General features: G+C 40.8%; 1 long non-coding RNA gene and 1 pseudogene across 2 annotated transcripts in view; both read right to left on the bottom strand.

Moving 5' to 3' along the window:
- Positions 1-8,879: 8,879 nt before the first annotated feature.
- The window catches only part of LOC112662249 (uncharacterized), a 30,330-nt gene continuing 11,256 nt past the window's right edge, over positions 8,880-27,953 (bottom strand). The window contains exons 1-3 of one of the 2 annotated variants that reach the window (XR_007401560.1): positions 11,420-11,613; positions 10,567-10,688; positions 8,880-9,111 (exon numbers count right to left, since the gene is read on the bottom strand). This is a non-coding gene — a long non-coding RNA (uncharacterized LOC112662249). Of the gene's footprint in view, positions 9,112-10,566; positions 10,689-11,419; positions 11,614-27,953 lie in introns of those variants that run through there. The other variant, XR_007401559.1, reaches the window with a different exon arrangement.
- Positions 27,403-27,490, bottom strand: LOC112662570 (U6 spliceosomal RNA; annotated as a pseudogene).

Genomic DNA, 27,953 nt, shown 5'->3' with positions numbered 1-27,953 from the left:
TGTTCAGAATCAGAATGGGGAGCCAGTTCCATTCCTCCTTGCACATAAGTGTAGAGGCACTAACAGAAGGGGAGAATCAGGGTTCTAGAAAGCAGATGAGGTTCCTTACAGAGAAAAAGATAGCCGAGCATAATGGCGGTGACTTATGTGTTAAATAAGGAGACAGAGTAGCAAATTAGACAGCAGACCCTATTGCATTTCAAAGAACAAAGTGCTTTCCAAACCTTTGTGCATAAACTCAATCATGGGATTTAAGCATGGAGATATTTTTTAGGCTACAGGAGATGAACGTACATTGGACAAACTTTCCTTGACCACACAGTGTTCCTGGAAGAGATTTCTCAGCCCATTCAAGTCCTCAGTTTGTCCACATTATCTGTCCCACTCATTTGTATTTCACAAAATTTCTGGGGTTTTTTGTTTGTTTGTTTGTTTGTTTGCATTTCAAATATTTTGAGTTGTCATTTAATTTTGCATGTAGCTGTTTTCCACATATGCCTTGAGCAACTTGGGGACAGGGGGTTTGGTTCTTTTGTGTTCCCCAGAGTAAAAAGCATCATTCTTTTCCCAAAAAGAGTGGCATTTGTGATTTTAAACTATAATTGTTTAATGAAGCCAAACAAATGAGTGGAAGATAGAATAATCTCATCTACCTAGAATTCAGTGCTCCAAGGGTCTTATCTTATATGAACGAACCATAAGAAAAAGAAAAGCTGTTTCAAACATTCAAAATGGATGTTATTAAGTTCATTTGTACCATCCTAAATGAGCATAACATAACTAAAGGGGAAATCCTGAGATTGTTATAGCTGAGAATTATTTTAACAATGCAACACAGGAATTAGTATAGGGTAAATAACCTTTGACTCAGTGAAACAGATTTTTTTTCAGATAGCATGAAATTGGATTTTTTTTTCTTTTCATCAAAAGCCAACTAGCCTAGAACCGTACAGAGCTGTATAGAGCAGACATTATTCCCAGATAACAAGGAGTTCTAGCACTGTGCTTTTGCCAAATGTACTCCGGAGGGGAAAAAAAAACCCAAAAACTTATGTTTCAACATTTTCATGGGTATGTGCAGTAGGTAGTAGGAACAAGAATAGCTAAAAGAAATGCAATAAATGAAGATTCTATCCATAATACAGGGAATTACAGACAAAGCTTTCACAAATTCTCAGAGCTAGACTTTCAATACAGGTATAAAGTCATGCTTCTATGAAATAGAATTATTTGGCATATCTGGCAGAGACAAGTGTGAAATACAGAAGAGAGCAAAACAGAAAGAATCAGGCATGAATCAGTATGAACATCCAGATAGGAGCAGGAGAGCAATATTACCTATAACATGTTATTAAAGGACTCACCATCTCCTAAGGGTGGAGATGGAAGGTGTCAACTGGTTATCATGGCTCCATTAGGATGTCATCTGTGCCGTGAGATAGAAGCACTGTGCTAAAGTCAACCATAGTTGATCTTATGTATTAAATCAGTCATTCTTAACTAGGTCTTTGTGTTATCTTTAAAAAGCATCAAGTAAAAAAAGCACTGTTTAGGTATTGTTAGAAACAGGTTTTATAATAGCAGTTGCAGGTTCAATTTAGTTGTTCAGAGTGATGGAAGTTCAGAAATCGAGAAAAACTGACTCAGTAATTTTTCTCTTTGAAGTTCATAAATAGTAATTTTTCTCTTTGTTAGTAGAAATGCAAACAGGGGCACCTGGGTGGCTCAGTCAGTTAAGCGTCTGCCTTTGGCTCAGGTCATGATTCCAGGGTCCTAGGATTGAGCCCTGCATCAGGATCCCTGCTCAGCAAGGAGTCAGTCTGTTTCTCCCTCTGCTTGTGCTCTCTCTTTCTCTCTCTCTCAAATAAATAAAAATCTTTAAAAAACATGCAAACCAAAATTAAAAGTCGATAAAAATAAATACATTTTGTTAAATTTTAAAAGCATGCATTTTAAAACCTAACTTTCCAAAACCATTTTCTTCTGTTTACTATTAGTAACTTAAATAGGAGTACCTTAAAAAGGAATACTTTGGGTGTGGTCATGACACAGCATGGGTTCTAGAGTGCTCCCTGTTCCCTTTACTGTAAACAACTATAAAAGTGGACAAAATAAGCAAAGCATTTTTGAAGAAGCCGGAGAGGAAGAGAGTGGAGTCAGTGCAGAACTGTGTACTAGCAAAAAAGCAGACACATGTGACAAGCTCAATGTTTTCTCAACCTTCTACCTTGGGGACCTTCCAGGTTCCCATATGTCACCAGGAAAAGAGCCCAAGGAAAGGACGGCACTCTTGTTAAGCTGAGGAGGAAGAGATCGGAGTGGAAGGCTCCTGAAGCCACTAGAATTCACCAGGCAGTGTACTAAAGAGAAAGGCACGGTGCAGATAGGAGTTTCCAGAATGCCACCTGGGGAAATGGATTTCTGGCCTAGGGCTGGATGGTACATATATAGAGAGTTTCTTCTAGAGCGGGAAGGAAACACTTGCAATGCTTCTAGACTTCTGAGTACAAAGGAAAGAAATTAGCGTTTCAATTACTAAAAAAAATATATGGGAACATTTGGAGATTAAACAACACACTTCTAAATGCTGCAGGGGTCAAAAAGGAAGTCACAGAGGACATTGAAATATTTCAAATGATCATAGCAAAAAGGCACCGTGTCAATAATTTTTGGAAGTATCTAAGATTGTGCTAGAGGAAAACTTACAATTTTATCATTTTTTATTTTGCACCCAAATATTACCAAATATTTGCACCTCATGCTCTGTGTTAATCACACAGATGAAAACAACTCAGTCCATCACACTCCCACTCTCCAGTTCAGCATATTTGAGGTTTCATAGATGGGCTTTGCAGATGATTCAGCTGTGAAACATCCACAAGTTCATCTAGTCCAGCAGTGTCTGAAACATAGTAGGAACTCAACAAATATTGGGGCAGCAATAGTTACCAGCTCAGTGGTTTAGCGCCACCTTCGGCCCAGGGCCTGATCCTGGAGACTGGGGATCGAGTCCCATGTCGGGCTCCCTGCATGAAGTCTGCTTGTGTCTCTGCCCCCCCTCTCTCTCTCTCTCTCTCTCTGTGTCTCTCATGGATAAGAAAAAAAAAAAAGGAACTCAATACATATTTATGGAATAGATGGTTGAAGTGCTTGCTTTAACAGATGAGGAGGCCGAGAGGCAGGAAAGGACTTCCCCAAGGCCACCAAAGCCCTAACTGCTATAGAACGTGGGTTTGGGTCACACCTCTGTGGACTGTGGATTTTGTCCTCCCCAGACAATGTTTTCTGTCTTAGCCAGATCACATTTTAAAGCTTCGACCCCCATAACTTGAGTGAACCTTAATAACTAATTCTGTTTTTAAATTGTGCTGGCGGACCATCAAACAAAGGCATTTCATGAACATTCCTTTTCTCTTAACATCAGCTTGCTAGCCAGGAGTCTGATAAGAGGTGAGAAAGAAGAGCGGTGATGCACACAAAACTAACACTAGGATTTATGCAGCCCCACTTAGCCCAGTGGAAGTGAACTGCGGCCACCCGCGCTGGCAAAAGCCAGCTTTCTCAAGGTTGCTCGCCTCCCAACACCGCTGTTTTTGGTTGATTAAACCTGTGGAACCAAACTTTCTTGGGGCAGAGCTGAGATTTAAGTGGAAGTACAGGTCAATTTTCTACCAGTGGAGAAATTTCACTGAAAAATCACATTGAAATTGAATTTGAAATGGACAATTTTAATTTTGAAATTGAAAATCAAATTGGAAGGAAATTTTCCTTTTCCACCGAAATCACGGAGAAACAAAAAACACTGTCATAATCGACGAGGCTCAGGAAATGGTCAGATTTTGGCAACTCAGGCCAGAAGGGAGGCAGAAGTAGGAAGCGAGTGGCTAGAGGGGCTGGCACCCGAGAAGGCATAACATGACCTCCCAAACAAATCAAACAATAGCAGGCATTACATAGCATGCACTACATGTCCGGAGCTGTTCTAAAAACTTCATAAAACAAATATTAAAATACTCAGTCCTCACAACAACCCTACAACATAAGTACTATTATTAACCCATTTGACCGATGGCAAAGCTGACTCAAAGGTCAGTTAAGTGACTCACTTAAATTCATGGAGCCAATAGGTGGTGGAGTCAGGCTTTCGATCCAGGAAGTCTGGTTCCAAAGTCTATGCCCCCCCATGTTACACAAAGAGTCCCTGTTACTATGGACACCAGCTCCCAGGTGGATAAGCAGACCAGACCTTGAATTCTCCTCCACAGGTTGAAACCCCACAACACAATAACAGGTGCTCATTGAAGTGCAAGCTTTGCAAACAGTTAAGTGTATGGCAAGTACCAGTGATAACCAGTCCTTCCTTCCCCCATTCACTCCTTATTAGTCATTCGACCCATTAAGGAATGTGCGGGTAGGAACTGAATTAGTGTTCGTAAAGAACGGAAGACAGCTTTTTGAAAGAGAACCACAAATATTTATTTAACACCTACCAAACACCAGTTTCACAGATTGGATACTGACTGGGACTTAGAGAGTATTTACATGGTAGGTGGTCTGTGATCAGAAGGTCTGCGCCAGCCACATAGACTGCCCCTGCTTTTATGGGGCTTACAGTGTAGAAGGAAAGACAAATATTAATCAGTTAATCCATCAGAGAATGTATAGCTGCAGAGCGAATGAGGTGCTCTGAAGGAAAGAAAGACAGGTCTGTTATTAGTGATTCACAAAGGACACTGAGCCAGCCCCAGGACCTCAGAATCCCCTGCCTTGAGAAAAAGATGCTTGGCTGAAAGCTGGAGGATGAAAAGATGATACAAGAGCCACGCAGAGGGAGTTCCAGGCAGAGCCAGCAGCACTCGCAAAGGCCAGAGGGAGCAGCCCCTGGGGCTGCTGGCCTGATGGCCCCAAGGGAGCAGGGTTGGGGAGGTGAGGCTTCAGCAGGAAGCAGAGGCAGGCCAAGCAGCATCTGACAGCATTGGGATCTTTGTGCAAAGGACATTGACAACGTAGTGGCATGAAACGAGGAGCACTCAATGCATCCAAGGAGTGACTAAACAAATAATGAAACATGGATCCTTTGTCCTCTTCATCCAAACCTCCAACCTCAAGGCTTTCACACCAGCCCACAAAATTAGGCCAGCAGGGGTCCTCACCCAGCCACCAGATCATAGACCTTGGGTATCAGCGGAGAGTTAGACAGCATCTGGTCCCACACCACCTGCTGGGCAAACATTATTATCTCGCCCCCTCTGCAGCCCAGGCAGTCTCTAATCTCTGCAACACTGGATATCAGGAACCAGCGTAGGCTCAATAGCTGGCAACCAGCAAGTCAAATCGTCTCTATGAGTTCCATTTCTGCAAATTCGCAGAAGGCGACTGTGGTGTCAATTGATTATGAAGATGATGCAAACAGATGTTTCCAGCACCATACCCAGCCTTTGGTACATGTCCAATAAGTGACAATGTAATCTGAATTCAGCCATTTGTGTGGAGCTATAACTTTCTCCCATTTGCTCCTCCCAATAGGGGATGGCTATTAACCACCCCCATCCCCCGCCAAGCCATTTTGCAGATGATGGAGCAACCAAAGCCCAGACTGGTGAAGTAGCCTGCCAGTTGCCAGCAAGCCTTGGAACCAGAACTCAAGCCCACTTCATTCTGCTTTTAACCGCGAGACCAGCCAGACTCTGCTCTCACATTTAGTTGGAAGAGGTGCCAAGAATCCTTTGCACCTGTTGGAGGCTCACAGACCCTGAGGAGGCCTGGGCAGGTAAGAGCAAATATTTTGTAAACATGGGATGGTGAGCTAAAGCCCAGCCTTTCTTCGTGAGCTGGGGGAGTAAGGGGCAAGGATGCATGCCTGAGCTGGTCCTGTGTGGAGAGAAGCCTCCCACTGGCTGCTGTGCCTTCATGAGCTCATGCAGCCCTGAAGCTGGCATCTGTAAGTGTCTGGGCTGATGATTATGCCAGCCAACCCCGCAGGGGCTTACTCTGGCGGAGACGGCCACTTGAACATTCACAGCTTCCTGGGTTGTAGGACATTTCAAGGCTGGAGTAAATGTGCTATCTTTTCCCTAAAGCCTCTCTCTCCTTCCCTCCCTCTTGCAGTCTCCACCTCAGATTGGGAATGGTGGAACAGACTGAAGTTTTGGAGAACATTTGTATTCCCCGGGCCAGCATGTTTGCAGGATCCTTTCACGGTATTGGAGCCCGGGAGCAACACAACCTGTCACCAACCTCTGAGCTCCCTTTACCTGCACGTCCCTAGTGAGTACATCATAGATGTGCAAAAACTAATTCCTAAAATAGTAGGAAATTAATAAATGCAGCTCAGAAAGTGTATACTAGGTTTGATTGCATGGAGTTATATTTATAAGCAGTAAGACCTGACTCAGAATCTTCTCAGCGTGAAGTGTGTTGTAATGGCCTACTCTTCATCTAAAATCCTGAGTGATGCTAACCACACTGAACAGTCAAATTTCTGCTTGCTCTGAAACTATTCTCACTCTTGCTCTCACTCTCTCTCTCTCTCTCTCTCTCACACACACACAGAGTATCTTTCAATCTACTTATGAGATTCAGCAAGCAACTGTTGAACAGTTTAGCAAGCTATGAGTGACTTCTTGTTTGCTATCAAAGTAGGCAGGTACATGGTCCTAGGAAATGTACATGGGCTTTGGTGGCATATGGTGAGCCCACACTCTCTTGATGTGTCATTGGGGCAGTTACTTAACTCTGAAACTCTATCTCCAGTGGTAAAGTGAATATGATAATAGGAATTGAGTGACAGAGAGAGAAAAATCATGATGCAGTCATAAGGGGAAAGGATCCTGAGCTCAAACCTACTTCACTATGGTGAATGCCATAGTGCTTCACCCAGCGGTCACCCTCTCAGGATAGAGAAATCCATTCCTATAGCTGCTGGGGGCATGGGATGCTGACAGCTCAGAGCTCAATACCTCCCCAGGAACTGCCCCTCTCTGGCCTTGCCCCAAGGTATATCCTTCTGGAACAACCCTTCTCCTGGAACAACTTGCAAGGGTTCAAATGTGTGGCCCTCTTTCTCAAGTCAGGGCAGCTCTGAGGCCTCCCCACAACGCCCACCCCACAAGTTCCAGAAATGCTTCAGGCTTGCAGCAGCCACCCTACCCCAGTCCTGCTTCTCTCCCTCTCTGACAGATGCCTTTACCTCTGTAAAAGCCTCGCCAGCTAAGTTTCCACCAGAAAATCTCCATTTCAGAGTCCATTTCTTGGATAGTTCCTATGAATGTCACTCCTTATAGCAGACAGATCTTCAGAAGTTGGATAATTACACATGATGGGGTTGGAATTCTTAGAAGAATCTTGAGATTTAAAGTCCAGGCTTCCTCTTGGCCTCTGTCCTTATATATGATAATGGGGTGAAGGAAACCCCAACACAACAGACTCCTATGTTTTAGCTCATTAGTAGTCACCATATTCTGGTCGTAGTAGTAATTTTTGTCAAGAAGTTGGATGCTTCATCATAATCAGGGTTTTGTCCGGTTTTCTCACCACAGAGGGACAGGCAGTCTAGGTCCCACTCAGAAACACTAAAATTTCTAAAAAGTCTTCTTGAGATTTTTATTGCAAAATAATCTTACTGAACTAATACTAAATATAAACTTGAGTGATCAGAATTTGGGGGAGGTCATTGTACAAATTGTTAATGGTCTCTGCCATTCATTCACTTATTTATATTTTTGTATCCACCCATCCACCCATTCATCCATCCATCCACCCAACCATCCAACCACTATGTATTGTATACATTCTATGTGCCATGAGACATTTTAAGCTTTCCATACATGCTCTCCACTCATCTTCCAACAACAATATGAAGCTTAGGCCCAGCTAGAATTGTTCAAGATGACTCAGATAGGAAGAAGCAGAGTGAGAAATATAATCCAGATGCTCCCAAAGCCTATGCTTTCCTAATAGTTGTATCATATTGCCTCCCCCTCCCCAAGCATAGCTAAAATAAAACTTGGATTATGAAAAATGATACAAAGTACTATCAGATACAGGAAAAATTTACGTATATATAGGTGTCCCACGTAAGCCTTCCTGGAGAAGGCACAAGTTGGTCTTTCAAATGACCAAGGCTCACTTTTAGATAGAAAACTCAGCAATTTTGCTTGAAAGTAAGAGCATGGAAGGGGCCGAGGGCTCAGAGTCCTTCAGAGTCCTGTCTTCATCTGTTAATAGCTGTGTGACCTTGGAAGCCTTTCTTAGCCTCCCTAAGCCTTCATTTGGTCAACATGAGAAACCTCATCGACTTCTTGTAAAGCTTGAAGAAAGCATGAAATACATCTAGTCCAATACCTGAAACCACAGTGGACATTAACAAATGCTTGATTTGGGCCAACTCAAATCTCTAGCTTATAGTAAGAAATGGAGGAAAGCTCATTAGTCAGTTTCTCTAGTTTGTGCCTTAAAGAAGACTAAGCCAAAGGAGGACTTTGTCCTTGCCCTCCTATCTCTTATCACACTCTTGGTCATGAAGATCATACATTCACACACGTGCACTTGTGAACACACACACGTGCATACACACGCATACACCATATGCATACAACGTATGCTATGTACATACGGGTGCATAACAGTGCACGGACACTCAGGCATGAGCCACAGGCTCGGGGGAAGAAGTACTTGGAATGTTCTGGCACCGTAATAAACCTTCACATGAAGTACAATGTGTAGGTTCTTAATTAAAATCTCTAAAGAACTGTTGTAGTTGGCAATATCGCCACCCAAAGCCATATTTACGTTGTTAATTATTCTAGTTACAGTGAATAAGAAACAATGCCCAGGCTTCCCATAAAATTTCCAAAAATTAAACCAGGGAAATGGGCAATAAATGTCATTTGAAATGGTACTGATGCCAGTTAATTGCAAGACAACTGTAAAATAATGGGGCATGAGGTGCTTCAACAATGCCTAATTAGTAACTATATGGACATTTTCTTGGAAAAAAATGGCAATTACATGGTGCAAACACTTAGGAGTCATCATCAAAGGCCCTTTACCGATATTAGCTAATGAATCTTCCCCACAACGCCCGGCAGGAGGCAGCACACGTCCTCACCCCTAGGGAGGGAGGGAGAAAAAAAGCCGAGATGTAAATGATTAGTCCTCTTCCTGCTTTGCTTGTCTAAAGTACAATTTGACACTCTCCACTGAAACACACCCATAGGGATCCTCAGGCAAGGAGAGGAGGATTTCTTTCCCAAGAAGTGCCCTGCCCAGGTGCTGTGTTGGGTTCGTGTGGTAAATTCTTGGATTCCTCCTGTTGGCCAGCCATGCCTCCCAGCTCCCCGGCTCCCCACACTGAGCTGCTGGCCCAAGCGCAGGTGTGCTCTTGAACACATCAGCTTTTGCCCTTCTTCTCAGCAAGAAAGTTTTTTACCTCAAACATACGAACCCAAAGAAGGGGTGCAGGGGCACCTCTTCCTGTTAAAGCCACATCCACTTTCTTGGAACATAGTTTGCAATCCAACTAGAAGGTTTAGCATTATTTTGGAGTATGGTTGATTGTGATGAGGTGAAAATATGAAAAAGGAATGAATGATATCTTGTATGCAGTAATAAATCCACATTAAAAACTTAAGAACAACATGGGGTACATAGATGGCTTAGTCGGTTAAACATCCGACTCTTTTTTTTTTTAAGATTTTATTTATTTATTCATGAGACACACACACACAGAGAGAGAGAGAGAGAGAGAGGCAGAGATACAGGCAGAGGGTGAAGCAGGTTCCACGCAGGGAGCACGGCACAGGATTCGATTCCGGGTCTCCAGGACCACACCCCAGGCTGAAGCCAGAGCTAAACCTCTGAGCCACCCGGGCTGCCCAAGCATCTGACTCTTGATTTCAGCTCAGCTTATGATCTCAGGGTCCTGAGATCGAGCCCTGTGCTGGGCTCTGTGTTTCTCAAAGAGTCTGCCTGGGATTCTCTCTTTCCCTCTCCCTCTGTTCCTCCCACCCACCCCCACCCCCACCACATGCTGTCTCTCTCTCTCTCTCTCTCTCTCTCTCTCTCACTTTCTAGCAAATAAATCTTTTAAAAAATTTATGAACAACAATGAGAAAATGAAGAAGAAAGGGAAAGACGGAAAGGAACATAAAGAGGGAGAAAAAGAGGGAAAAGAAGTATGAGATGACAAGGAAAGGGAAGGAAATTTGGTGCCTTCAACTCTTTATAGCAGCACTATGAGGTGAGTATAGTTACCATTCCCATTTTATAGATGATGAAACTGAGGTATGGAGAGGTTAGCCTGCAGGGTCCTCTAGCCAAGAAACTGGCAAACTAGGCCCTAAACCCATCTACACTTGGTACTAAATTATTAGTTTTTCCCACAATACTGGCTTTATGAGGAGTTTCTTTGCCACCTTCCATCCTTCCTTGAAGTGCTTAGTTAAGCAATGTCCAGTGGGCAAGCAGAAAGCATTCTGGAATGTTACTATCCTAACAAAGTATTTGATGAGCTGAGATCCAGTTCCAGGTCAAATCCAAGTACAGTTTTCTTAGAGCAACACATACCTTTTACAGAAGAAGATTCATTATTCACTCTTCAGTATCACAATAGAGGGAAGACCACATAACATTGGAAGGATGAGCTTTAGGATCCAATAAACCTGAAAATCCTGGATCCTGTTCCTTATCTATAAAATGAACACAATAATAGTACCTACATTATAAGCTGCTGCAAGGATTAAGTGAGCAAATACTTAGTGCCTGGCATATAGAAAGCACTCAGTAACTGCTAGCTATGTTTTGCAAATACACTGCCCCGATTAATGATCGCTAACGATCATTCCTTCACTCATGGTATAGTGCACTGATGAACTACGTTGGTTTTGGAGTCACACAACCTAAATTTTGATCCTGCATCATCTAATTGCTCTCTATGTAACCGTGGGGGAGCTGTATAGCCTCTGTATGCCTTAGTTTCCTCATTAGTAAAAAGACTATGATAGTAACATCTGCTTGATTTTTCTTTTTTTATTTTTTTTATTTAAAGATTGTATTTATTTATGCAAGACACACAGAGAGAGGCAGAGACATAAGCAGAGAAAGAAGCAGGCTCCTCGTGGGGAGCCTGATGCAAGATTTGATCCCAGGACCCCAGGATCATGACCTAAGCTGAAGGCAGATGCTCAACCTCAACCACTAAGCCAACCAGGCATCCCTGCTTGATCTTTTAATAGGGCTGTTTGTAGGGTTGAAATGAGACAATGTGTATAAGGCATTAAGCCCAGCACCTGGCCAGTAATAAGAGAGCGATAAATGTTAGCTATTGGTTTTCATTCCAAATAGGCATATCTAGTACACAAGAGGGACTTGGTCCATGTTCTAATCCTATATACAAAAAAAAAATTAATTTGAGACTCACTTGCTCAACAAACATCTAATGCACCCCTACTCGATGGTAAGTAGTATCCTATGGGCTGAGATTCAGATGTAAATAGCACATAGTTCTTGCTCTTAGCTGAGAGAACCATCTTCCAGTAGAGACAATGCGGTGAGGATCTTTAGAAAGGTGGGCAGACAGGAGACTCTTCTAGAGCATCCAAGAGTACTGAATAAATAAAGTATGTTGCAGTTCATGAAGTCTCCGGAAAATACATTTTATCCAACTTTCTTCCTTCCCAAGTAAGAGTTCATTTCATCTAAAGTGCTACTTCAAGAATGACCCACTGATGACTCCCTTTCCCCCAAGTGGCAGTCTGTCTTTAAACATCGCTACCAATAGGACATTTGTAAAGCAGCGGTTGCCACTGTCTGATAGCTCTGAAGTTTTTCCACTGAGTGGTTACCTGGTCCTCTTGAAATGTCACCCTTGGTCACCATCCCTCCTCTGGAACTGGGCGGAGTCCATGAACCCCCTCCTCTCCATGGGCCTTCCCACATGTCCACCCCACGTCCCAGTCTTTGGTCTTTGTTTCTTTAAGGTGAATTCACAGACGTGCTGTGATGGAAGTCCAACAGATACCAGCATCTTTTCCCAGTGGTGAGCCGCCAGGTGCGGGGGCCACCGCCAGACTGCGCCCTAGGGCTTGGCACCATGCTCTGGTCTCAGCACCCGAGTCAACCCTACCCACATTTGTCAACTGGGCAGCTCTCCCACAGTCCCTTCTCCTTCATCTTTACTGGTGACCGAACTGTGCTCTAATGTCAGCCTCTGCATAAAAGAGCTGTGACCAAACCTGCCGTTGGAGCCTTAAAAGGTTTACCAGCCGAGAAAGTGACTATGTTAGGAATTTCTAGGCCTGAAACAGGGCCAATGGGGCTCCTCAAAGCATCCCCCATCAGGTAAGGCAAAAGCATTCTGATCTCAATCACAGGTACTCTTCCAAAAAAGAATTGCTCAGTTCTCCTGTAAATCCCCAGGACTGCTCACCCTTTCTGTAGATGGGACTCGTGGGCTGGCATTGATCAATGACTGTCTTTGGTGTCCTTTCCCTCCTGCCTAGAGAGCAAAAGTACAATGATGTCCTAAGCATTCAGCTTTTCCTTCAAGGCCTTCCTGAACCGGGTTCCTACTCATCTGCCCAGTCATATTTCCCACCACATGCACCCTACGAGCTCCCCAAGCCCCAGCTGACCCGTAGCCTCGTGAATAGCACTTCATTATTATCTTTATGTTTAGATTAGTTTTGAGATCTTTTACGACATTCAGTTATTCACTCCAAAATTTGATATTACAAGGCAGGGTCTGCTAAGGGTACAGCAAGAATTATTTAATTTTCCCCAAAATCACATGAGGCAGGTATGATAATTTACTTTTTTTTTTTTAACAGATGAAGAAGCTAAGTCTCAATGCCATTTAGCATCAAGCCAAGATCACATGGTTTGTGAATGGTAGAGTCATTTCTATCTGCCTCCAAGCCTGTGTCATCAGCCCCAGGACTCTGCTCTTCACTGATGCTCCTGAACTGCTGGAAGCTCAGGAGCAAAAGCCACTGAAGACAAGTTCCCGGAAGCCAAGCTCCTTGCACAGAGCAGAAGGAAAGAATTGGTCCTGTGGGGAGGTGATGGATGGAGAGAGGACAGGAGACTGCAGGCAAGCCAAGCACAAGGTGGACCAGCGCTGAACTGACACCCCCTGGTGGCACACAGGGGAGAGACGGCTGGTGGGAGCTAGGTTTAAAGGGCCCTTGGGGAAGGAATGAGCACTTTGCAATGGAAAGGTAGGGCTCACTTGCAATGATGCAGATGGAACTAGAGAGCATTACACTAAGTGAAATAAGGCAGTCAGGAAAGGCATATACCAGATGATTTCATTCATATGTGGAATTTAAGACAGAAAATAAATGATCATAGGGAAAAAAAGAATGGCAAACCATGAAACAGACTCTTAGCTATAGAGAATAAACTGGTGGTCACCAGAGAGCAGGTGGGTGAGGGGGATGGAGGACATAGGGAATGGGGATTAAGGATGCACCTGTGATGAGCACCGGGTGATGCACATAAGGGTTGAGTCACTATATTGTACACCTGAAACTAATATTGCACTCTATGTTAACTACCTGAACTTTTAATAAAAACTTTAAAAATAAAACCAAAAAAAAGGAAGAAAAAAGAAAAAGAAAGAAAGGTAGGGCTCTGTGTGGACACAGTGAGAGGAGGTAAGCATGGGAAGCTGCCCACACAAAGGCCTGAATAGTGAAGCATTCCTTAAAAAGAAACAAGGAGACCTGAGTAGCTCCGCCAGTTAAGTGTCCAACTCTTGGATTCAGCTCCGGTGATGATCTCAGGGTCATGAGATCGAGCCCTATGTCAGGCTCCATGCTGGGCGTGGCATCCAGAGAAATTCTCTCTCTCTCTCTCTTAAAAAATAAATAATTAAATAAATAAAGTAAATAAAAAGGATTTCAAAGGCGAGTAATACCCTTTCTGCCAGAGGATCCCTCAGAACCTTGAAGGAAAAGGTCCTAAAGGCACCAACCTGTTCCCAGCCCATCTCCCAGGTAGGCAGCAGTTATGGTGCCCTCTCCCCTATCCTCCATTCAAAGAGTAACATCTGGGGTCATCATCAGGGAGACACACAGAGACTGGATTGTGAAGGCATTCGAGAGCTCCCCTCTGCCCTACCAACCTTCTTCCCACCAAGCTCCCATTCACCTCCACAGCAAGGAGATCTTTGTGAAGACCAATATCAAGCCCTGCACACAGTAGTGAGAATTTATTAAAAATCTAAAGATTACAACAATTCCCCTGATGGTGTCTTCAGGCTTGTACAAAAAAACAATTTCATGAAAGCTTACGATACAACATAGAAAGTGTCATGAGTGAGGCATGCACCAAATTGGGACTGGCAGGCAGGTTTCATCTGGATCATCTGCTCTGGCTCATTAGTAGTGGCTTCCTGAAATGACTTCTAAAGGATTCTAAAGTTGAATCCCGGCTCAGCCAAGAAAGTGTGCCATCACTAAGTAGTAACGTGTGCCAGAATTTTAAGGGAGGGGAGTGAAATTTAAGGGAGGTATTATGGAAGCAGAGAAAGGGCAATGAACACATCCCTGGGGGTTAGGGACGACCTATGGAAAGTGGGGTCTGAGATGAAGGGAGTTGAGGTAGGTAAAGGTGCTAGGGGAGGAATGGAAGGGAATACTTCTCCGACATAGAATAGCTTAAGCAGAACCATGACTGTGTGGTAAAGAAGAGTGTGTTCAGTAGTTGAGTCTGACTCAAGCGTAAAGAGGGAGAGTTAGGGGCAAAGGAGCTTGAAGAATAGACTAGAATCGGGTTGCGTGGGACTGTTTGCCCCTCTGATACACAGCTGACTTGGCATCAGAAGAATCATCATATATATGCTTATTTAACAGGGGCTAGTGTTCTATACACCCTAGAAGTGTGGGTAATGGATTACCTGTCCACTTCACACTAATGGCTGATTTTTAGCATCCCTCCAGTGTTTCTCCCACTTGAAAGAGTGAAGTTCAACGATACAATGTGTTGAACAAAATTAGAGACATGAGGGCTAAACCTTCTTGAGGGAGAAAACCAGAGCTGTTGAATATTTCCAGGAAAGTTCATTAGAACCAATTTCTCAATCCCTACTTCTACATTCCTGACATACTGTTCTTGAACATCTCTGAAAAAAAGGGGGGGGGCTATGAAGCAACCACTTTTATTGCAGAATCATTATAGTGCATAATGATTTCTACATCAGCATAAATTGAAATGTATCCCCCTGTCATCACCATCCCTAGTCATTGTCCTTCTCTCTGGAGCCAGATAGAATGGACATAACCTCACTTCCACAAATAGATATTTGCATATTTGGACATTTCTCATGTTTCCATCCTTATTTCTGGATCTTCACTTCCTCATCCTAAAATTTTACAGCTCTTCAGTTGCTGCTCTTTAGGAGGATGTGCAGGTTCCTCATCATATAAATGTCTCCTCCTGGATGCACTCCAATTTTCTAGTGTTTCTCATAGGCTCTCGCATCTAAATCTGGACAGTCCTAATCATTTAAGATTGCCAAGCCTTTAAGGAAAGGATAGATAATTCCACAGTCCCCCGTGAGGTCTTCAGCAGCAAAGTCTTCTATGCCATAGAAATGCCAGAGACCTCTGAGAATCAATCACTTAGTGGATTCTCTGCTATTATGGGAAAATAAAACAGTGACCCAGGAATATCTACTTATATTGATTGACTCTGAAGGGTGTTAATATCACTTTGATTCTGCATGTGAGGAGGATATTCACCCACACTTCACTCCCTTAAGAGACAAATTTCCAAATCAGCCATAAGGTTAATTCTTAAAACATGTTCATCATCAACTATCTTATGTGCCAGTCCCAATCCAGATGGCATTTGGCTTAACACTTTATTAGCTGACAGAATGGAGATCTCTAAAATTGAGACTTGTTTGGCTTCTTCTTTATATACATTTGGACTAATTTTCAGTCCTCTAATTAAACCTTTCTATGATTGACAGAAGCATGACAAGCAGATCTGCTGACGGAACTAAATACTTTCAGTTTTCTCTCCAAGACAATAGACATCCAGAACATTGGAGAAAAGAGAAATGTTGGTAAAAGTAAGAAATCATTTAAAAGGATATGAGCATAAGGATAGCACCAAGAAGAGGCCTTTGACTGGATGGAGGAAGGATCTTGGGAAATGTGTGGACAGAAATGGTTATCTGCTCTTCTCCAGGAAATTAAACTCCCAAGACAAATACACAAAAACGCCCTTAAACAATTGTCCTCACTCATGGAGTCAAAACCACTCTTTCCTGAGCCCCACAGCATAGCATGAAAGAAGTCAGCAAGCAGAGACCATGGAGTCTGTAGGTGTGAGTGTGAGGACTGACTTGCTTCTTCTTGGCAAAGCATGTTAGTCTTCTCTCTGAACCTCAAATACTGATAGCCAGCTGCTTACATCTCAAGAATTATTGAGTGAGCTTCAAGTTATCTAGATTGGTAAATAATCTTTGTGTTACTGGGAAGTGTTATATAGAAAGGTCAGACATTAATAATACCAAATTCTGCCTCATGTAATTATTCATACATACCACCCACTGGAATATAAAAGCCAGACAGCAGGATCTGCTGTCATCTCAGCCTCCTCTGTATCTAGTATAGTCCTGGTCATGCATAAGAGCTTGAAAAATGTTTGCTGAATTGACGTCCATTGAATTGAATTACTAACCTGCACAGTCTTTGGGGACAATTGTAGAATCTCATTTTACATCATCACCATCACCTTGCTCCGAGCTGACAGAGGAAGTGTGCAATAACTGGTGAGTGAATGAGTGAATAAATTGTGAGGACCTGGAAAGATGGTTCTCAACTCTGAATGCACTTTAGAATCACCTGGGGTGCTTTTAAAAATCAATCTCTGGGACCCTGCCCCAGAGATTGATTTATAAGTTCCCCAGGATATTCTAATGTACCATCAAGGTTGAGAACCAATCACTGCAAACAATAGGAAAATAGAATGAAGAGTCCTACCCCCATACTTTTTTTCTAACCATTCTAGGTTTTAGATTCTTGAGGGAAATAAAGCATTATGAAAGCTATGGCACTCTAAAATGGAAGAGTGATACAGTTACTGCTTTAAAACACCGTCAAGAAGTGGTTTCCATCAGTGCTAGCTGATGAACCCCTTGGCAGCTCTCACCTTGGCACACACTTGACCTGGATATGGCTGAGCTGTGAAGGCAAGATCAAACACCATGGCCATTTCTCAGGACATCCACTAGCCCAGGTGTTCTAAGAGGCTGCCACCTTGTGGCCACTCTGCACACCCTGTGCCCAAAATTATAGCAACTTCCTTACAACAGATTTATCTCAGGCTGCTATAGGTTTTTCTCTTTCTCAAATTATGTGCAAAGCCTACTGGTATATATTCCAATATTTCTGGAAAATTAAATAAGGATTTCTTGATTCTTCACCATGGGTTCTTGGTTCTCCATGCTGAAAAGAATGCTTTGAATATTAACAGCAGGCACGATATTGCAGTTATATGAGCAGGTGATTTCTTTATCACCACTGAAGAGCAAGTGACAGATCAAGAAACAACAATGTACTCAAAAATAAACCAGGCTTCATTTCTAAGGGGAAGGTACTGGTTATGTCAAATCCATTTATAGGTGTTTACTTCCATGAAAAAGAAGTGGAACAGTAACATGGCCATCATTCTCATCTCACAGGTGGAGAGAATGAGGCCCCAGGAGTGAATCATGTTTGTCAAAGTTGTGTGGCCAACTTTTAGATGAACTCAAATTGAGAACCAACCTTTTAAATCAATGTCTTCAGAAAATGAAAGTCCTTTTTATCTTAAAAGGAAAAATTCAGGAACAGAAATTCAAATGTCAAGACTGGATATAAATGTGTGTAGGTGGGAGACAAAATACACATATACACACAGACCCACATAAATTTTTTTAAGAATTCATAGTGAGGATTAATTGAATAACAGAAAATTTTACTTCATGAACAATTTTACTTTATAATACTGTTAAAGAAAAAAAATTTTAAGGACACAAACGAATTCAAACAAATATCTGTATTTTCAAGTTTTGTCAGACCTGCTATAATGAGTACATAAGATTCACTGGAAAGTGAATCAAAGGGCATCTGGAAACTAATATGAAGTATGGATTTTATGCTTCACACCAGACTGCTTCTGTAAGTGGATTAAATGTGCAAAAAGTGGAAAGAGCTGTCCCTGGGTCCATAGAGACCTGGCTTTGTATGTCAACCCTATCACAAGGAGCTACAAAATTCTGCAGAATTTGCTTGACTTCTTGGGCATCAATTTCCTCCCTGACAACTACGAATGGTAATGACAACCTGCTAATAATTCTTATTGCTATTAAATAAAATAAATATCCCCAGACACAGGTCCTCAGACAGGTAGTACCAAAATATTAAATGAATGGAGAATTGTTTCCTTCACGTACACTATGATTTTTCTTAGAATATTGGTCCCGTTGATCACATTGCTGATGAGTGGGGTACAAAGTGGGTTACTACACCACTGTAGATGTCAAGGATTTTTATAAGGGTGCTAGAAACAAACCATTCACATCATCAGAAAAAAATATGAAAAGGATATTTCAGACAACTAAGAGAAGTCAGGGACATTGCTGAAGGATAAGCATGGTCATCACAGTGGGTAAATTGCACATTTGGGTGCGGTTTTAGGAGGTAATTTTTGGAACAATAGCCTTAGAAAGCAGCCTGTATTCAGCTACCAAGAAGGAATGGCTTTTGATTCTTACCTGACTGTGTCGTGAGCCAGCTGGTAGCTAGAAAGTCAAATCTTAAAGGAAGGGGTCTTGGGCTTCAGTAGCCACAGGCCATGCACTCAGAAATTGCTGTTGAAGGATGTGACTTCAGAAGCTTAAAGACAAAGGCCTCCCTAAACAAAAATCTCCAAGCCAGACATTAGAGGTGGAAGAGGTGAATTTCAATTGAAACTAGGAAATCTTCCTAAAGGCTACCTATGAAATACTTTGTCCTCTACCTTATAATGCAAATGCTCATATTCATCTTATTTCTTTTGTTTCCCTGCAGCACTAGTAGGATGAAGGAAGGATGATGTTTGTGAAATGAATGAACACACAAAATTTTAAAAACTGATTGTGACATGTGTAGTATCTCTCCTTAACACATCGGGATGGAGAGACTAGACATAAATGAGCAAAGCCTTTAAAAATAAAATCATTATCTGTTTTAAGAATGAAGTCTAGACTTAGTGACTTAAAGCACTAAAAGCTATTGGCATTAAGATCTAATCAGGTTACTTAAAGGGGATAAGACATTACTACAACATATCAAGAAATGTCAATCTCTGTAATATAGGAGATGCTCAATCGTGATTTGTGTTCTACTCTGGCAGAATGGATACTTACCTATAACGTGTGGTTGGAGGGGCACAGGATGATCCCAGATCACCTTAACCTCAAAGGAAAGGATTTCCTTATCAGGATTCTACAGAGCCTGATACTGCCATTTTTTTCCCAGTTTAAGGACCATCCCCAAAAAGATTCCAGTAAAAAGCAAAATATGTTGCCTTCAAAGAAGCCCCATTTGGCCTGGCTTACTTTATCATGTATAAAGGAAAAAACCTGAAGTGGAAAGCAGGAAGAAAGAGAAGAAAGAAAAGGAAGGGAGGTAGAGAGGCAGGCTCCTGATACCTACCCATCCAACCTCTCCACCTGAACTGTCCAACATGGTAGCTTCTACTCGCAGATGGATATTTAAATTTAAATGAACCAAAATTAAGTAAAGTATAAAATTCAGCTCACCTGTCACATTAGTTCTATATGAAATGCTCAAAAGCCCCATGAGGCTACTTAATAGCTACCATATTTGTTAGGGTAACTCAGAGCATTCCCATTACTGCAGAGATTTCTTTTCTTTTTTTTTTTTTACTGTAGAGATTTTTATCAGACAGTACTGCCGTAGTGAGTGAGTCCTACTGAAGAGCTGTATCATATTCTTGAAAAGTGGTGGACAAGCACATTCTACTAGCGGGGGGGGGTGGGGTGGGGGGCGGGGAACATAGTATCTTGTCCTTCTTAACTTTGATGTATTAAGACAAAAAAAAACAAGAAGGTATTTTGTTGCAGATTCACTTCCAGGGGAAAAGGACAGGATGGGTCCCAGAGAAAAAGATTTAGCCATGACAAGCTAGTATCTCTTCCTCAGCAGCCCCAAATGAGAACAGTTTACCTCTGGGCAATAAATGGAGAATGACATTGAAACACACATTTTTCTGTAGAGCTAAAGGACTCTGACCATGTATTGTACACAATATGAAGTTCTCATGGCAGAGTGGGATCCTTTGTTATCTTTATAATTTCAAGGTGATGGAACACCTCCATATATTTTATAGATAGAGTGGCTGCTACCTGACCATAAGGATTTTATGGGAATCAAGATTATGGAGGCTGGATTTTTTTTTAAGTAATCTGAATTCGAACCCAGTGTAAATGACTCAGAAGTCCAAACCTTTAAATCATACCATGTGTCTCTATGAGAAGGAAAAAAAAATCATGACAGGGTTATTTTAGCCAGAAATAAGTACATGGAAGGCCACTATGGCAGGACCCTCTACATTGCATTGACAATGATGGGGAGCTTATGACCTGATCATAGTTACAAAAGACTCACAATATTTATGGCTTTTCTGGATCTCAGTGTCCTCTTATGTAAAGAGGTTGGACCAAAAGTTCTTAAGCTCGTTTCAATCCTACATAATTGTTGAATACCCTATATTTCTATTAAGCATTCAATGTGAAGCCTCTCAAGTGAGGATTACTTTATTATCTAGTAAAAATGGTTTTATTGGCACATATTCTTTTAGTGCTAAGAATGGACATCAGTGCACATTAGCTTGTCACAAAATTGATGGTTAACAAATTAACTCAGTAGCCAATTTCTTTAATGCATGTGAACCCTGAAAGGATATCTTAATTAAAAAGAAATTATTTTTTAAAATAGGGCTATTGTCAGTTTTTGCTAGATTCAGTACCTGGAAAATGTTAGCATATATATGTCATCTTCGTGTGCACGTGTGTTAGTTTCTGCCCCTCCTGTTCTCCCAAGCGAAACATGTTTATGCTTGAAGCTGTTTTGTGAATCCCAAGAAAGCATTTGAAGAAAATTAAAAATCTCTGCCAAAAACTATAACCATCACCAAGCTTGGTCATAAACTTTAATTGGAAAACTGATATTATGTATCTTTATTACATTTTGAAAGCATGAATAATATATGTAATCGTCCAAGGGCTGAGCTATGAACGTTGCTTTATTATTCACACATAAATAAAAGTGTACTGTATTATCAATTAGTGTCCAGCTTCTTTCGAAAAGTGAGAATAAAATCTGTTAAACCTCAACTGGTGATTTACATTCTCAAACATCTTTATTCACAAGCCTAAAGAGCAGGCTATTAACAGTCGCCAAAACAGTTGCCAAGACAACTTATCTCTGGATTTAGTATTCCTGCATCAGGAAAGACGCCTACGAGGAATTTAATTAACTAACGCCAAATCCTCTTTGGCCAAAAAAAGATGGATTTTCCTTTAACTCAAAGTCTCTAGAGAATGAGATTCAATGGAATGAGGGTAGACACAGACACACGAGACAGACATACACACAGTCACAGATGCTGGGATTTAATTATAGTAGAAGGCTAGTTTTCAGGTGGGGTTTACATAGAATCTGCCTCGGTAGTTCATGCAAGTTTATTGAATAAATGTAAATAAATATGTAGCTAGGATGCTATATATATATATACTTACATTATATATTTTATATATAATATAGGTATGTATCATATATAAATATATATTTACATTATAGATTCATATACATTTATATATTTGTTCATATGTAATTCATTCAGTTGTTCATTAATTCATGCACGCATTCATTTTTCATTTACTTTCCTTCCTCCAACCCTCTTCCCAGAAAGAAATAGGCAGTTTATGGAAGTCAACTGAAAGAATATTAAGGATCAAACACGAATCAGATATAAAATTGATAAGGAACTTTAGAACTGTTAGAACTAAGCTTCATAATTGGTTCTGAGCTTCCAGGTAACCATGGCAATAATCAAAATAGAACAAATTATATGGTTTACATTATTGCTCACAGAGGGGAAGGTTTCAACTCTCCTGAGTTCTAACATTATTTTGGGAGGGGTTGTTTGAAAATCATGTGTATTTCTGACTAGCATTATCAAATTCCTAATATAAGTGCCATACTTTGCGTGTAATGTTTCTTTCTCATGTAATCCTCACTACTCATCACTAAAGCCCACTACCTACTGAGCTAGTAGAAAGTGCTATGAAGCTTGCTTAATAGTATAGTTAGTATATACCTGGATGACACAGCCTTCTTTCCCGCATGCTGCTCCTCTAAATTGGTGTCCAATCCAAAGCTCAGGATGTGAGGTTGAGCTTTAACACACTATCTCCCATCTTTTAGGCACCTTTTCCCCACAATGGGCAATAGTTGGCTAATTTCCCCATCCCATAGAAGCTCCAAATACACATGCTAGCAATACCAGAGCTACATAGTGTTTTGTCCTTTTTAAGCATCTTTGCATATTTTAATCCTCACAATGAATAAGAGCAAGAGGACAAATCCTGCTTCTCCATTTATATGCATTAAGAAACATGGTTTCTGTTAAAACACAAGTTTTTGATTGCTACTTTAGTGCCCACACTTCATATTTCCTTTCTTCCCGTAAATAATCTGGCAACTAAATCATAACTCATGCATCTCCAGGATATTGTTTAGTTCATCAAACTAGTCATTTGCTAAATAGGAACGTGATGACTTAATACAGTTTCAGGATATTCCTAATTGTCTGCCTCAGGATGTAATTTTGAGCTAGCAAAGTCTATCAGGTAGTGTTAGCCCTCTGACTTTGCTCTTTTCAAAAGATTTTGTTTTTGTTTTTTGCTATCCTAGATCTTTTTGCCTTTCCATATGAATTTCAAATCTGTTTGCCAGTCTCTACTCCCCCATGCCCAAAAAGCCTCCTGGAATTTCAACACAACCCTCCTGGATTGTGTTGAATTGTGTTGAATCTTCAGATAAATTGGAGATAATTGACATCTTAACAACATTGAATCTTCCAATCCAAAGACAAAGAAAATGTCTCCATTTACGTAGGTCTTCTTTAATTTCTCTCATCAATATTTTATGGTTTTCAATATACAGGTTTTACCCATCTTTTGTGAGACTTATCCCTATTTCTTATTTTTGTGCCATTAAAAATGACATTTACTTTAATTTCCAAATATTTGTTGCTACTATATTTAAATACTATTGAGATTTTTCTCCAGCAACTTTGCTAAATTCATTTACTAGTTCAAATATCTTTTTTTGTATCCGTCAAATTTTCTACATAGACAACGCCACCTACAAATAAAAACAAGTTTATTTCATCATTTCCAATCTGGTTGCAGTTACTTTCATTTTTCTTGCCTACTTGTACTAGCTAGAACCTCCAATACAATATTGAATAGAGCTATTGAGAGCAGATGTCTCTGTCTTGGTTCTGATCCTGAAAGGGAAATGACTCTGCCTTTCACCACTAAGTATAATATTAACTGTATGGTTTTTTCATAGATGATCTTTACCAGGTTAAGTTCTCTTTTTTTCCTAGTTTTTATTAGGAGTTGATGTTGCATTTTTCTCTGCTCTTATGCAGTTTTCTTATCTATGTATACTGATCAGAACTCCGCTGAAGACTGGTGAGGGGAGCTTTTGTAGCTTTCCAGGGGTCTCTCTGTACCCTACTCTCTCTCTCTGTCTCTCTTCAGTACTCCACTCTGTAAACTTTAGCCATCTTGGCTTTCTTGGACTCCCACATCCATTTTTCCAACATGGACACCAACGGGCTCAGCCTCAATTCCTCCCAGCAGCAACACAACCTGAAACTCTCTTAAGGCAGTAATCTGGGATAATGGTAGAACTCATCTCATTTGTTTCCTGTCGTTCAAGGATTATTGCCCTTTGCTGTGTGACGTCCAATGTCTTAAAAATTATTGTTTCATATGTTTTGTCCAGTTTTATAGTTGCTTCTGCAGGACACTTAACATAGTCCCTGTTTTCCATCTTGGGTGGAAGCAGTAATCTTTCCTGGGATTACTGGGATTTTCACGCATGCACATGCTTTGGCCTTACTCTAGACAGAAATCATGGGGTAGGTCTTGAGAATCTGTACATTTTTAAAACTCCACACTGAATTTATTGACAATCCTGGCTTGTATAGTCCAGATTTACCCTTACTTTATATCTATTGAAACCTGAGTTCTATGGGTTGAGTCTTAGTATGACTAGGACTCTAGCCCTGGGTTCTCTGCCTCTTTAAGTTTAGTTTCTTCTCCTCTTTCCTGTATGCACAACCAATGTAATGTCTGCTGCAGTAGCACTAATGCTGGGAATGCTAATTTAATTTCACATATTTTAGTAAGACTTAATATCCTCGTGTTTAAAAAAAATAACTCTAATATAAATTGGGCTGCTGGACAGAAATTGAGTGTTTCTTGCCCTGTGGTAAATATTAGATGAGGAAAAGACAACAAATAGTTCTATTATATATATGTAATCATCTACCTAGAGAGGAAGCCATCAAAGTTTGGATGCAGTGAACATTTGCCAAGATTTTATGTGATTGGATACCTTCCCAAGATAATACCACCACGGTAACTGCACTGCCCAATGGTATTGGTTACCCGTAGACATACTTTAAAACACAGCTGGGTAGTTATGTCCTCATGATGTCCTCTTGAAAAATTCTAAGGGGCCTTAATCGCTCCCATCCCTGAAAAGCTAATGTGCAGGGCACATAGCAGTATTTTTGCCTTCCTCACAGTGTACAAAGAATGTGTATTTGTACAATGACACCTGTACCTTCTCAAATGAATTACCCAGGTAACTGATTTCATGGAAATTACTGATTTCCTATTTCTCCTATTCATTTACTCTAGAAATATTCAGAAATTTAGAATATGTGATAATGTATTACATAATATGAATATACGATTATGAACACATTTATGACTATGTAATTTAAATATACATAAAATATGAATATAGATTTATTTCTTCTTTTCTGGTATTCTCCCTGGGAATATCTGAAAAGCAGATAACTGAGCTATATTAAGTTTAATTAATATTAAACAGAATTAGGTTGGCATGTCCCCTGACTCCTGTGGTGCCAGATTTCTGATCTCATGGGTATCTAAACTGGCTTACAATGGATGAATACGTGAAGCGTTCTTTCCATTTGCGATTCTTTGGTAATGAGCACACCCTGATAGTAATTCCTTAGGACTCTCTGTACCCTCTGATATACCACTGATTTTTAGGGAGTCAAAAAAATCCCTTTGGCAGTGCCTAATCCCTTTATGCAAATCTTAACTCTGTGAAATTTCATCCTTTTGTTCTTCAGATCATCTTTAAATTATTCATAGCCTGACAAACAATATGTAAGCAAAACAATGGAATTTTGTTATAGCCCAACAAGTTGCTTTTAAGCCCAAATGCTCTTTAGACTGTGTGATTTGACTGCTGAGGATTTAAAAGGTTAGATGGATTATGTGTACACCCACAGCCAAAAACTAAGACTGTCAAAAAAAAAAAAAAAAAAAAAACTAAGACTGTCCCACCAACCTTAATAAGAATCTTGGTCGTGTGCAAACCCAGTTGATGAGGAACTCAACTCTGTAATGGGGTTTAAATATAGGATCTAGGACAGCCCAGGTGGCTCAGCAGTTTAGCACCGCCTTCAGCCCAGGGTGTGATCCTGGAGACCTGGGATTGAATCTCGCATCAGGTTCCCTGCATGGAGCCTACTTCTCCCTCTCCCCGTGTCTCTGCCTCTGTGTGTGGTGTGTGTGTCTCTCATGAAAAAATAAATAAAATATTATATATATATAATATATTATATATATAATATTTATATATATTTATAATATATTTATATATATATATATATAATCTAGCCCAATCCCTTGATCAGGAGAATCTTACTAGAAAATAGTAATCATGGACATATTTTGTCTCAAAGAAGCATTAGAAATCATCCAATGTTATATTTCTCAGATTGGTTGAGAAGAGGGACAATAATCAGAATTATCTGGCACAGTGAGGAAGAGAATGGAAGAGTATTGAGCATATACATTTTGTCAAAGCTCCAAAGAAATCCTTTTCAACTTCTAAGAATTTACAAATTGCTGATCCAAACAACGCTTTATAGCTTAGGCTACACTTTAAACCATCCAGGGAGCTTTCAAAAATCTTACCATCCAGGTCCATATCACAGGCCAAATTAGAATCTCTGGGTTGAACTGAGATACCAATACTTTAAAGAATTGCCTAGGAGAGGTTTGGGATCTAAAGGCCCATACATAGTGTGAAATGTGCTCACACTGGACCCAGGAGAAGTACCCAGCTCATATTTGAGCAGCCACAAAGAGTCTCTCCCTTCCCTTTATACACCTCTCCAATCAAGAATTACTGTGCCTGGGGATACTTGGGTGGCTCAGCAGTTGAGCATCTGCCTTTGGCTCAGTGCGTGATCCTGGAGTCCCAGGATCGAGTCCCACATCGGGCTCCCTGCATGGAGCCTGCTTCTCCCTCTGCCTGTGTCTCTGCCTCTCTCTCTGTGTCTTTCATAAATAAATAAATAAAATCTTTTAAAAAAAATTACCGTACCCTCCAGGGAAAGTGTTATCTTTAAATTAAATTTTTTTAAGTATGGTAAAATATACATATAAAATTTACCATCATTAACCATTTTTAAATGAACAGGTCAGTACTGTTAGATATATTTACATTGCTTTGCAACAGATCTCTAAAACTTTTTCTACCTGCAAACGGAACTCTATATCCATTGAACACTGATTTCTTATTTCCTCCCCTGTTTACCCCCTAGAAACCCTCTTATTTTCTATTTCTAGGAGTTTGACTACTTTAGATACCTCATAAAATGGGATCAGACTGTATGTGTCTTTCTGTGACTGCTTATCTCACTAAACATAATATCCTTAAGACCCACCCATGTTACGGCATGTGGCAGGATTTCCATTTTTTAACTGAATAATATTCCACTGCATGTGTATACCCCATTTTCCTTATCCATTTATCTGTCCATGGATATCTGGATTACTTCTACCTCTTGGGTATCATGAGTAAAGCCACAATGAACTTGGATATACAAATATCTCTTTGAGATCCTACTTTGAATCATTTTAGATATATACCCAGAAGGGGGATTACGGGATCATATGGTACTTCTATGTTTAATTTTTGAGGAATCTCCATAGCTATTTTCTTTAGTGGCTGAACAATTTTTAATTCCCACCAACAGTGCACAAGAGTTCCAAAAAATATGGGAAGCTTCCTGAATTTGCATGTCATCCTTGCACAGGAGCCATGCTAATCCAATTTTAGTATATGTACTACTGAAGCAACCACTAAATGAAAATTTTTCGAGATAATTTTCATAATTTATAACAAAGCCCATGGGAGTGGAAGATTGCATCTACCAAATTTATAAAAAAATGCATATTGCATAATTCTTTTCAAGAGGAATCAGATCAATGATCAAGGAAAAGTTACAAATAGGGAGCCCTCAGAGCACAGTCCCAGACCAGAACATCAACCTCATCTAGGAACTTGTTGAAAATGCAGATTTTCAGGACCCATCTAAGACCTAGTTACTGACACAGAAATTCTGTGGGTGGGGTCCAGCAACTTGTGTTTTAAAAGCCTTCCAACAGTAAGTGCCTGGATGTTTCAGTCTGTTAAGCCAAGGACTCTTGATTCCAGCTCAGGTCATGATCCCAGGGTCCTGGGATCAGCCCATGGTGGGCTCTGTGCTCAGCAGGGAGTCTGCTTGATATTCTTTCTCTCCCTCTCCTTCTGCCCCTCCCC

This window comes from Canis lupus, chromosome 13 (assembly GCF_003254725.2).
Source record: "Canis lupus dingo isolate Sandy chromosome 13, ASM325472v2, whole genome shotgun sequence".
NCBI classification, from domain to species: Eukaryota; Metazoa; Chordata; class Mammalia; order Carnivora; family Canidae; genus Canis; species Canis lupus.
Note: the sequence above shows the minus strand (reverse complement) of the source record. Positions and strands in the feature narration are given on the sequence as shown.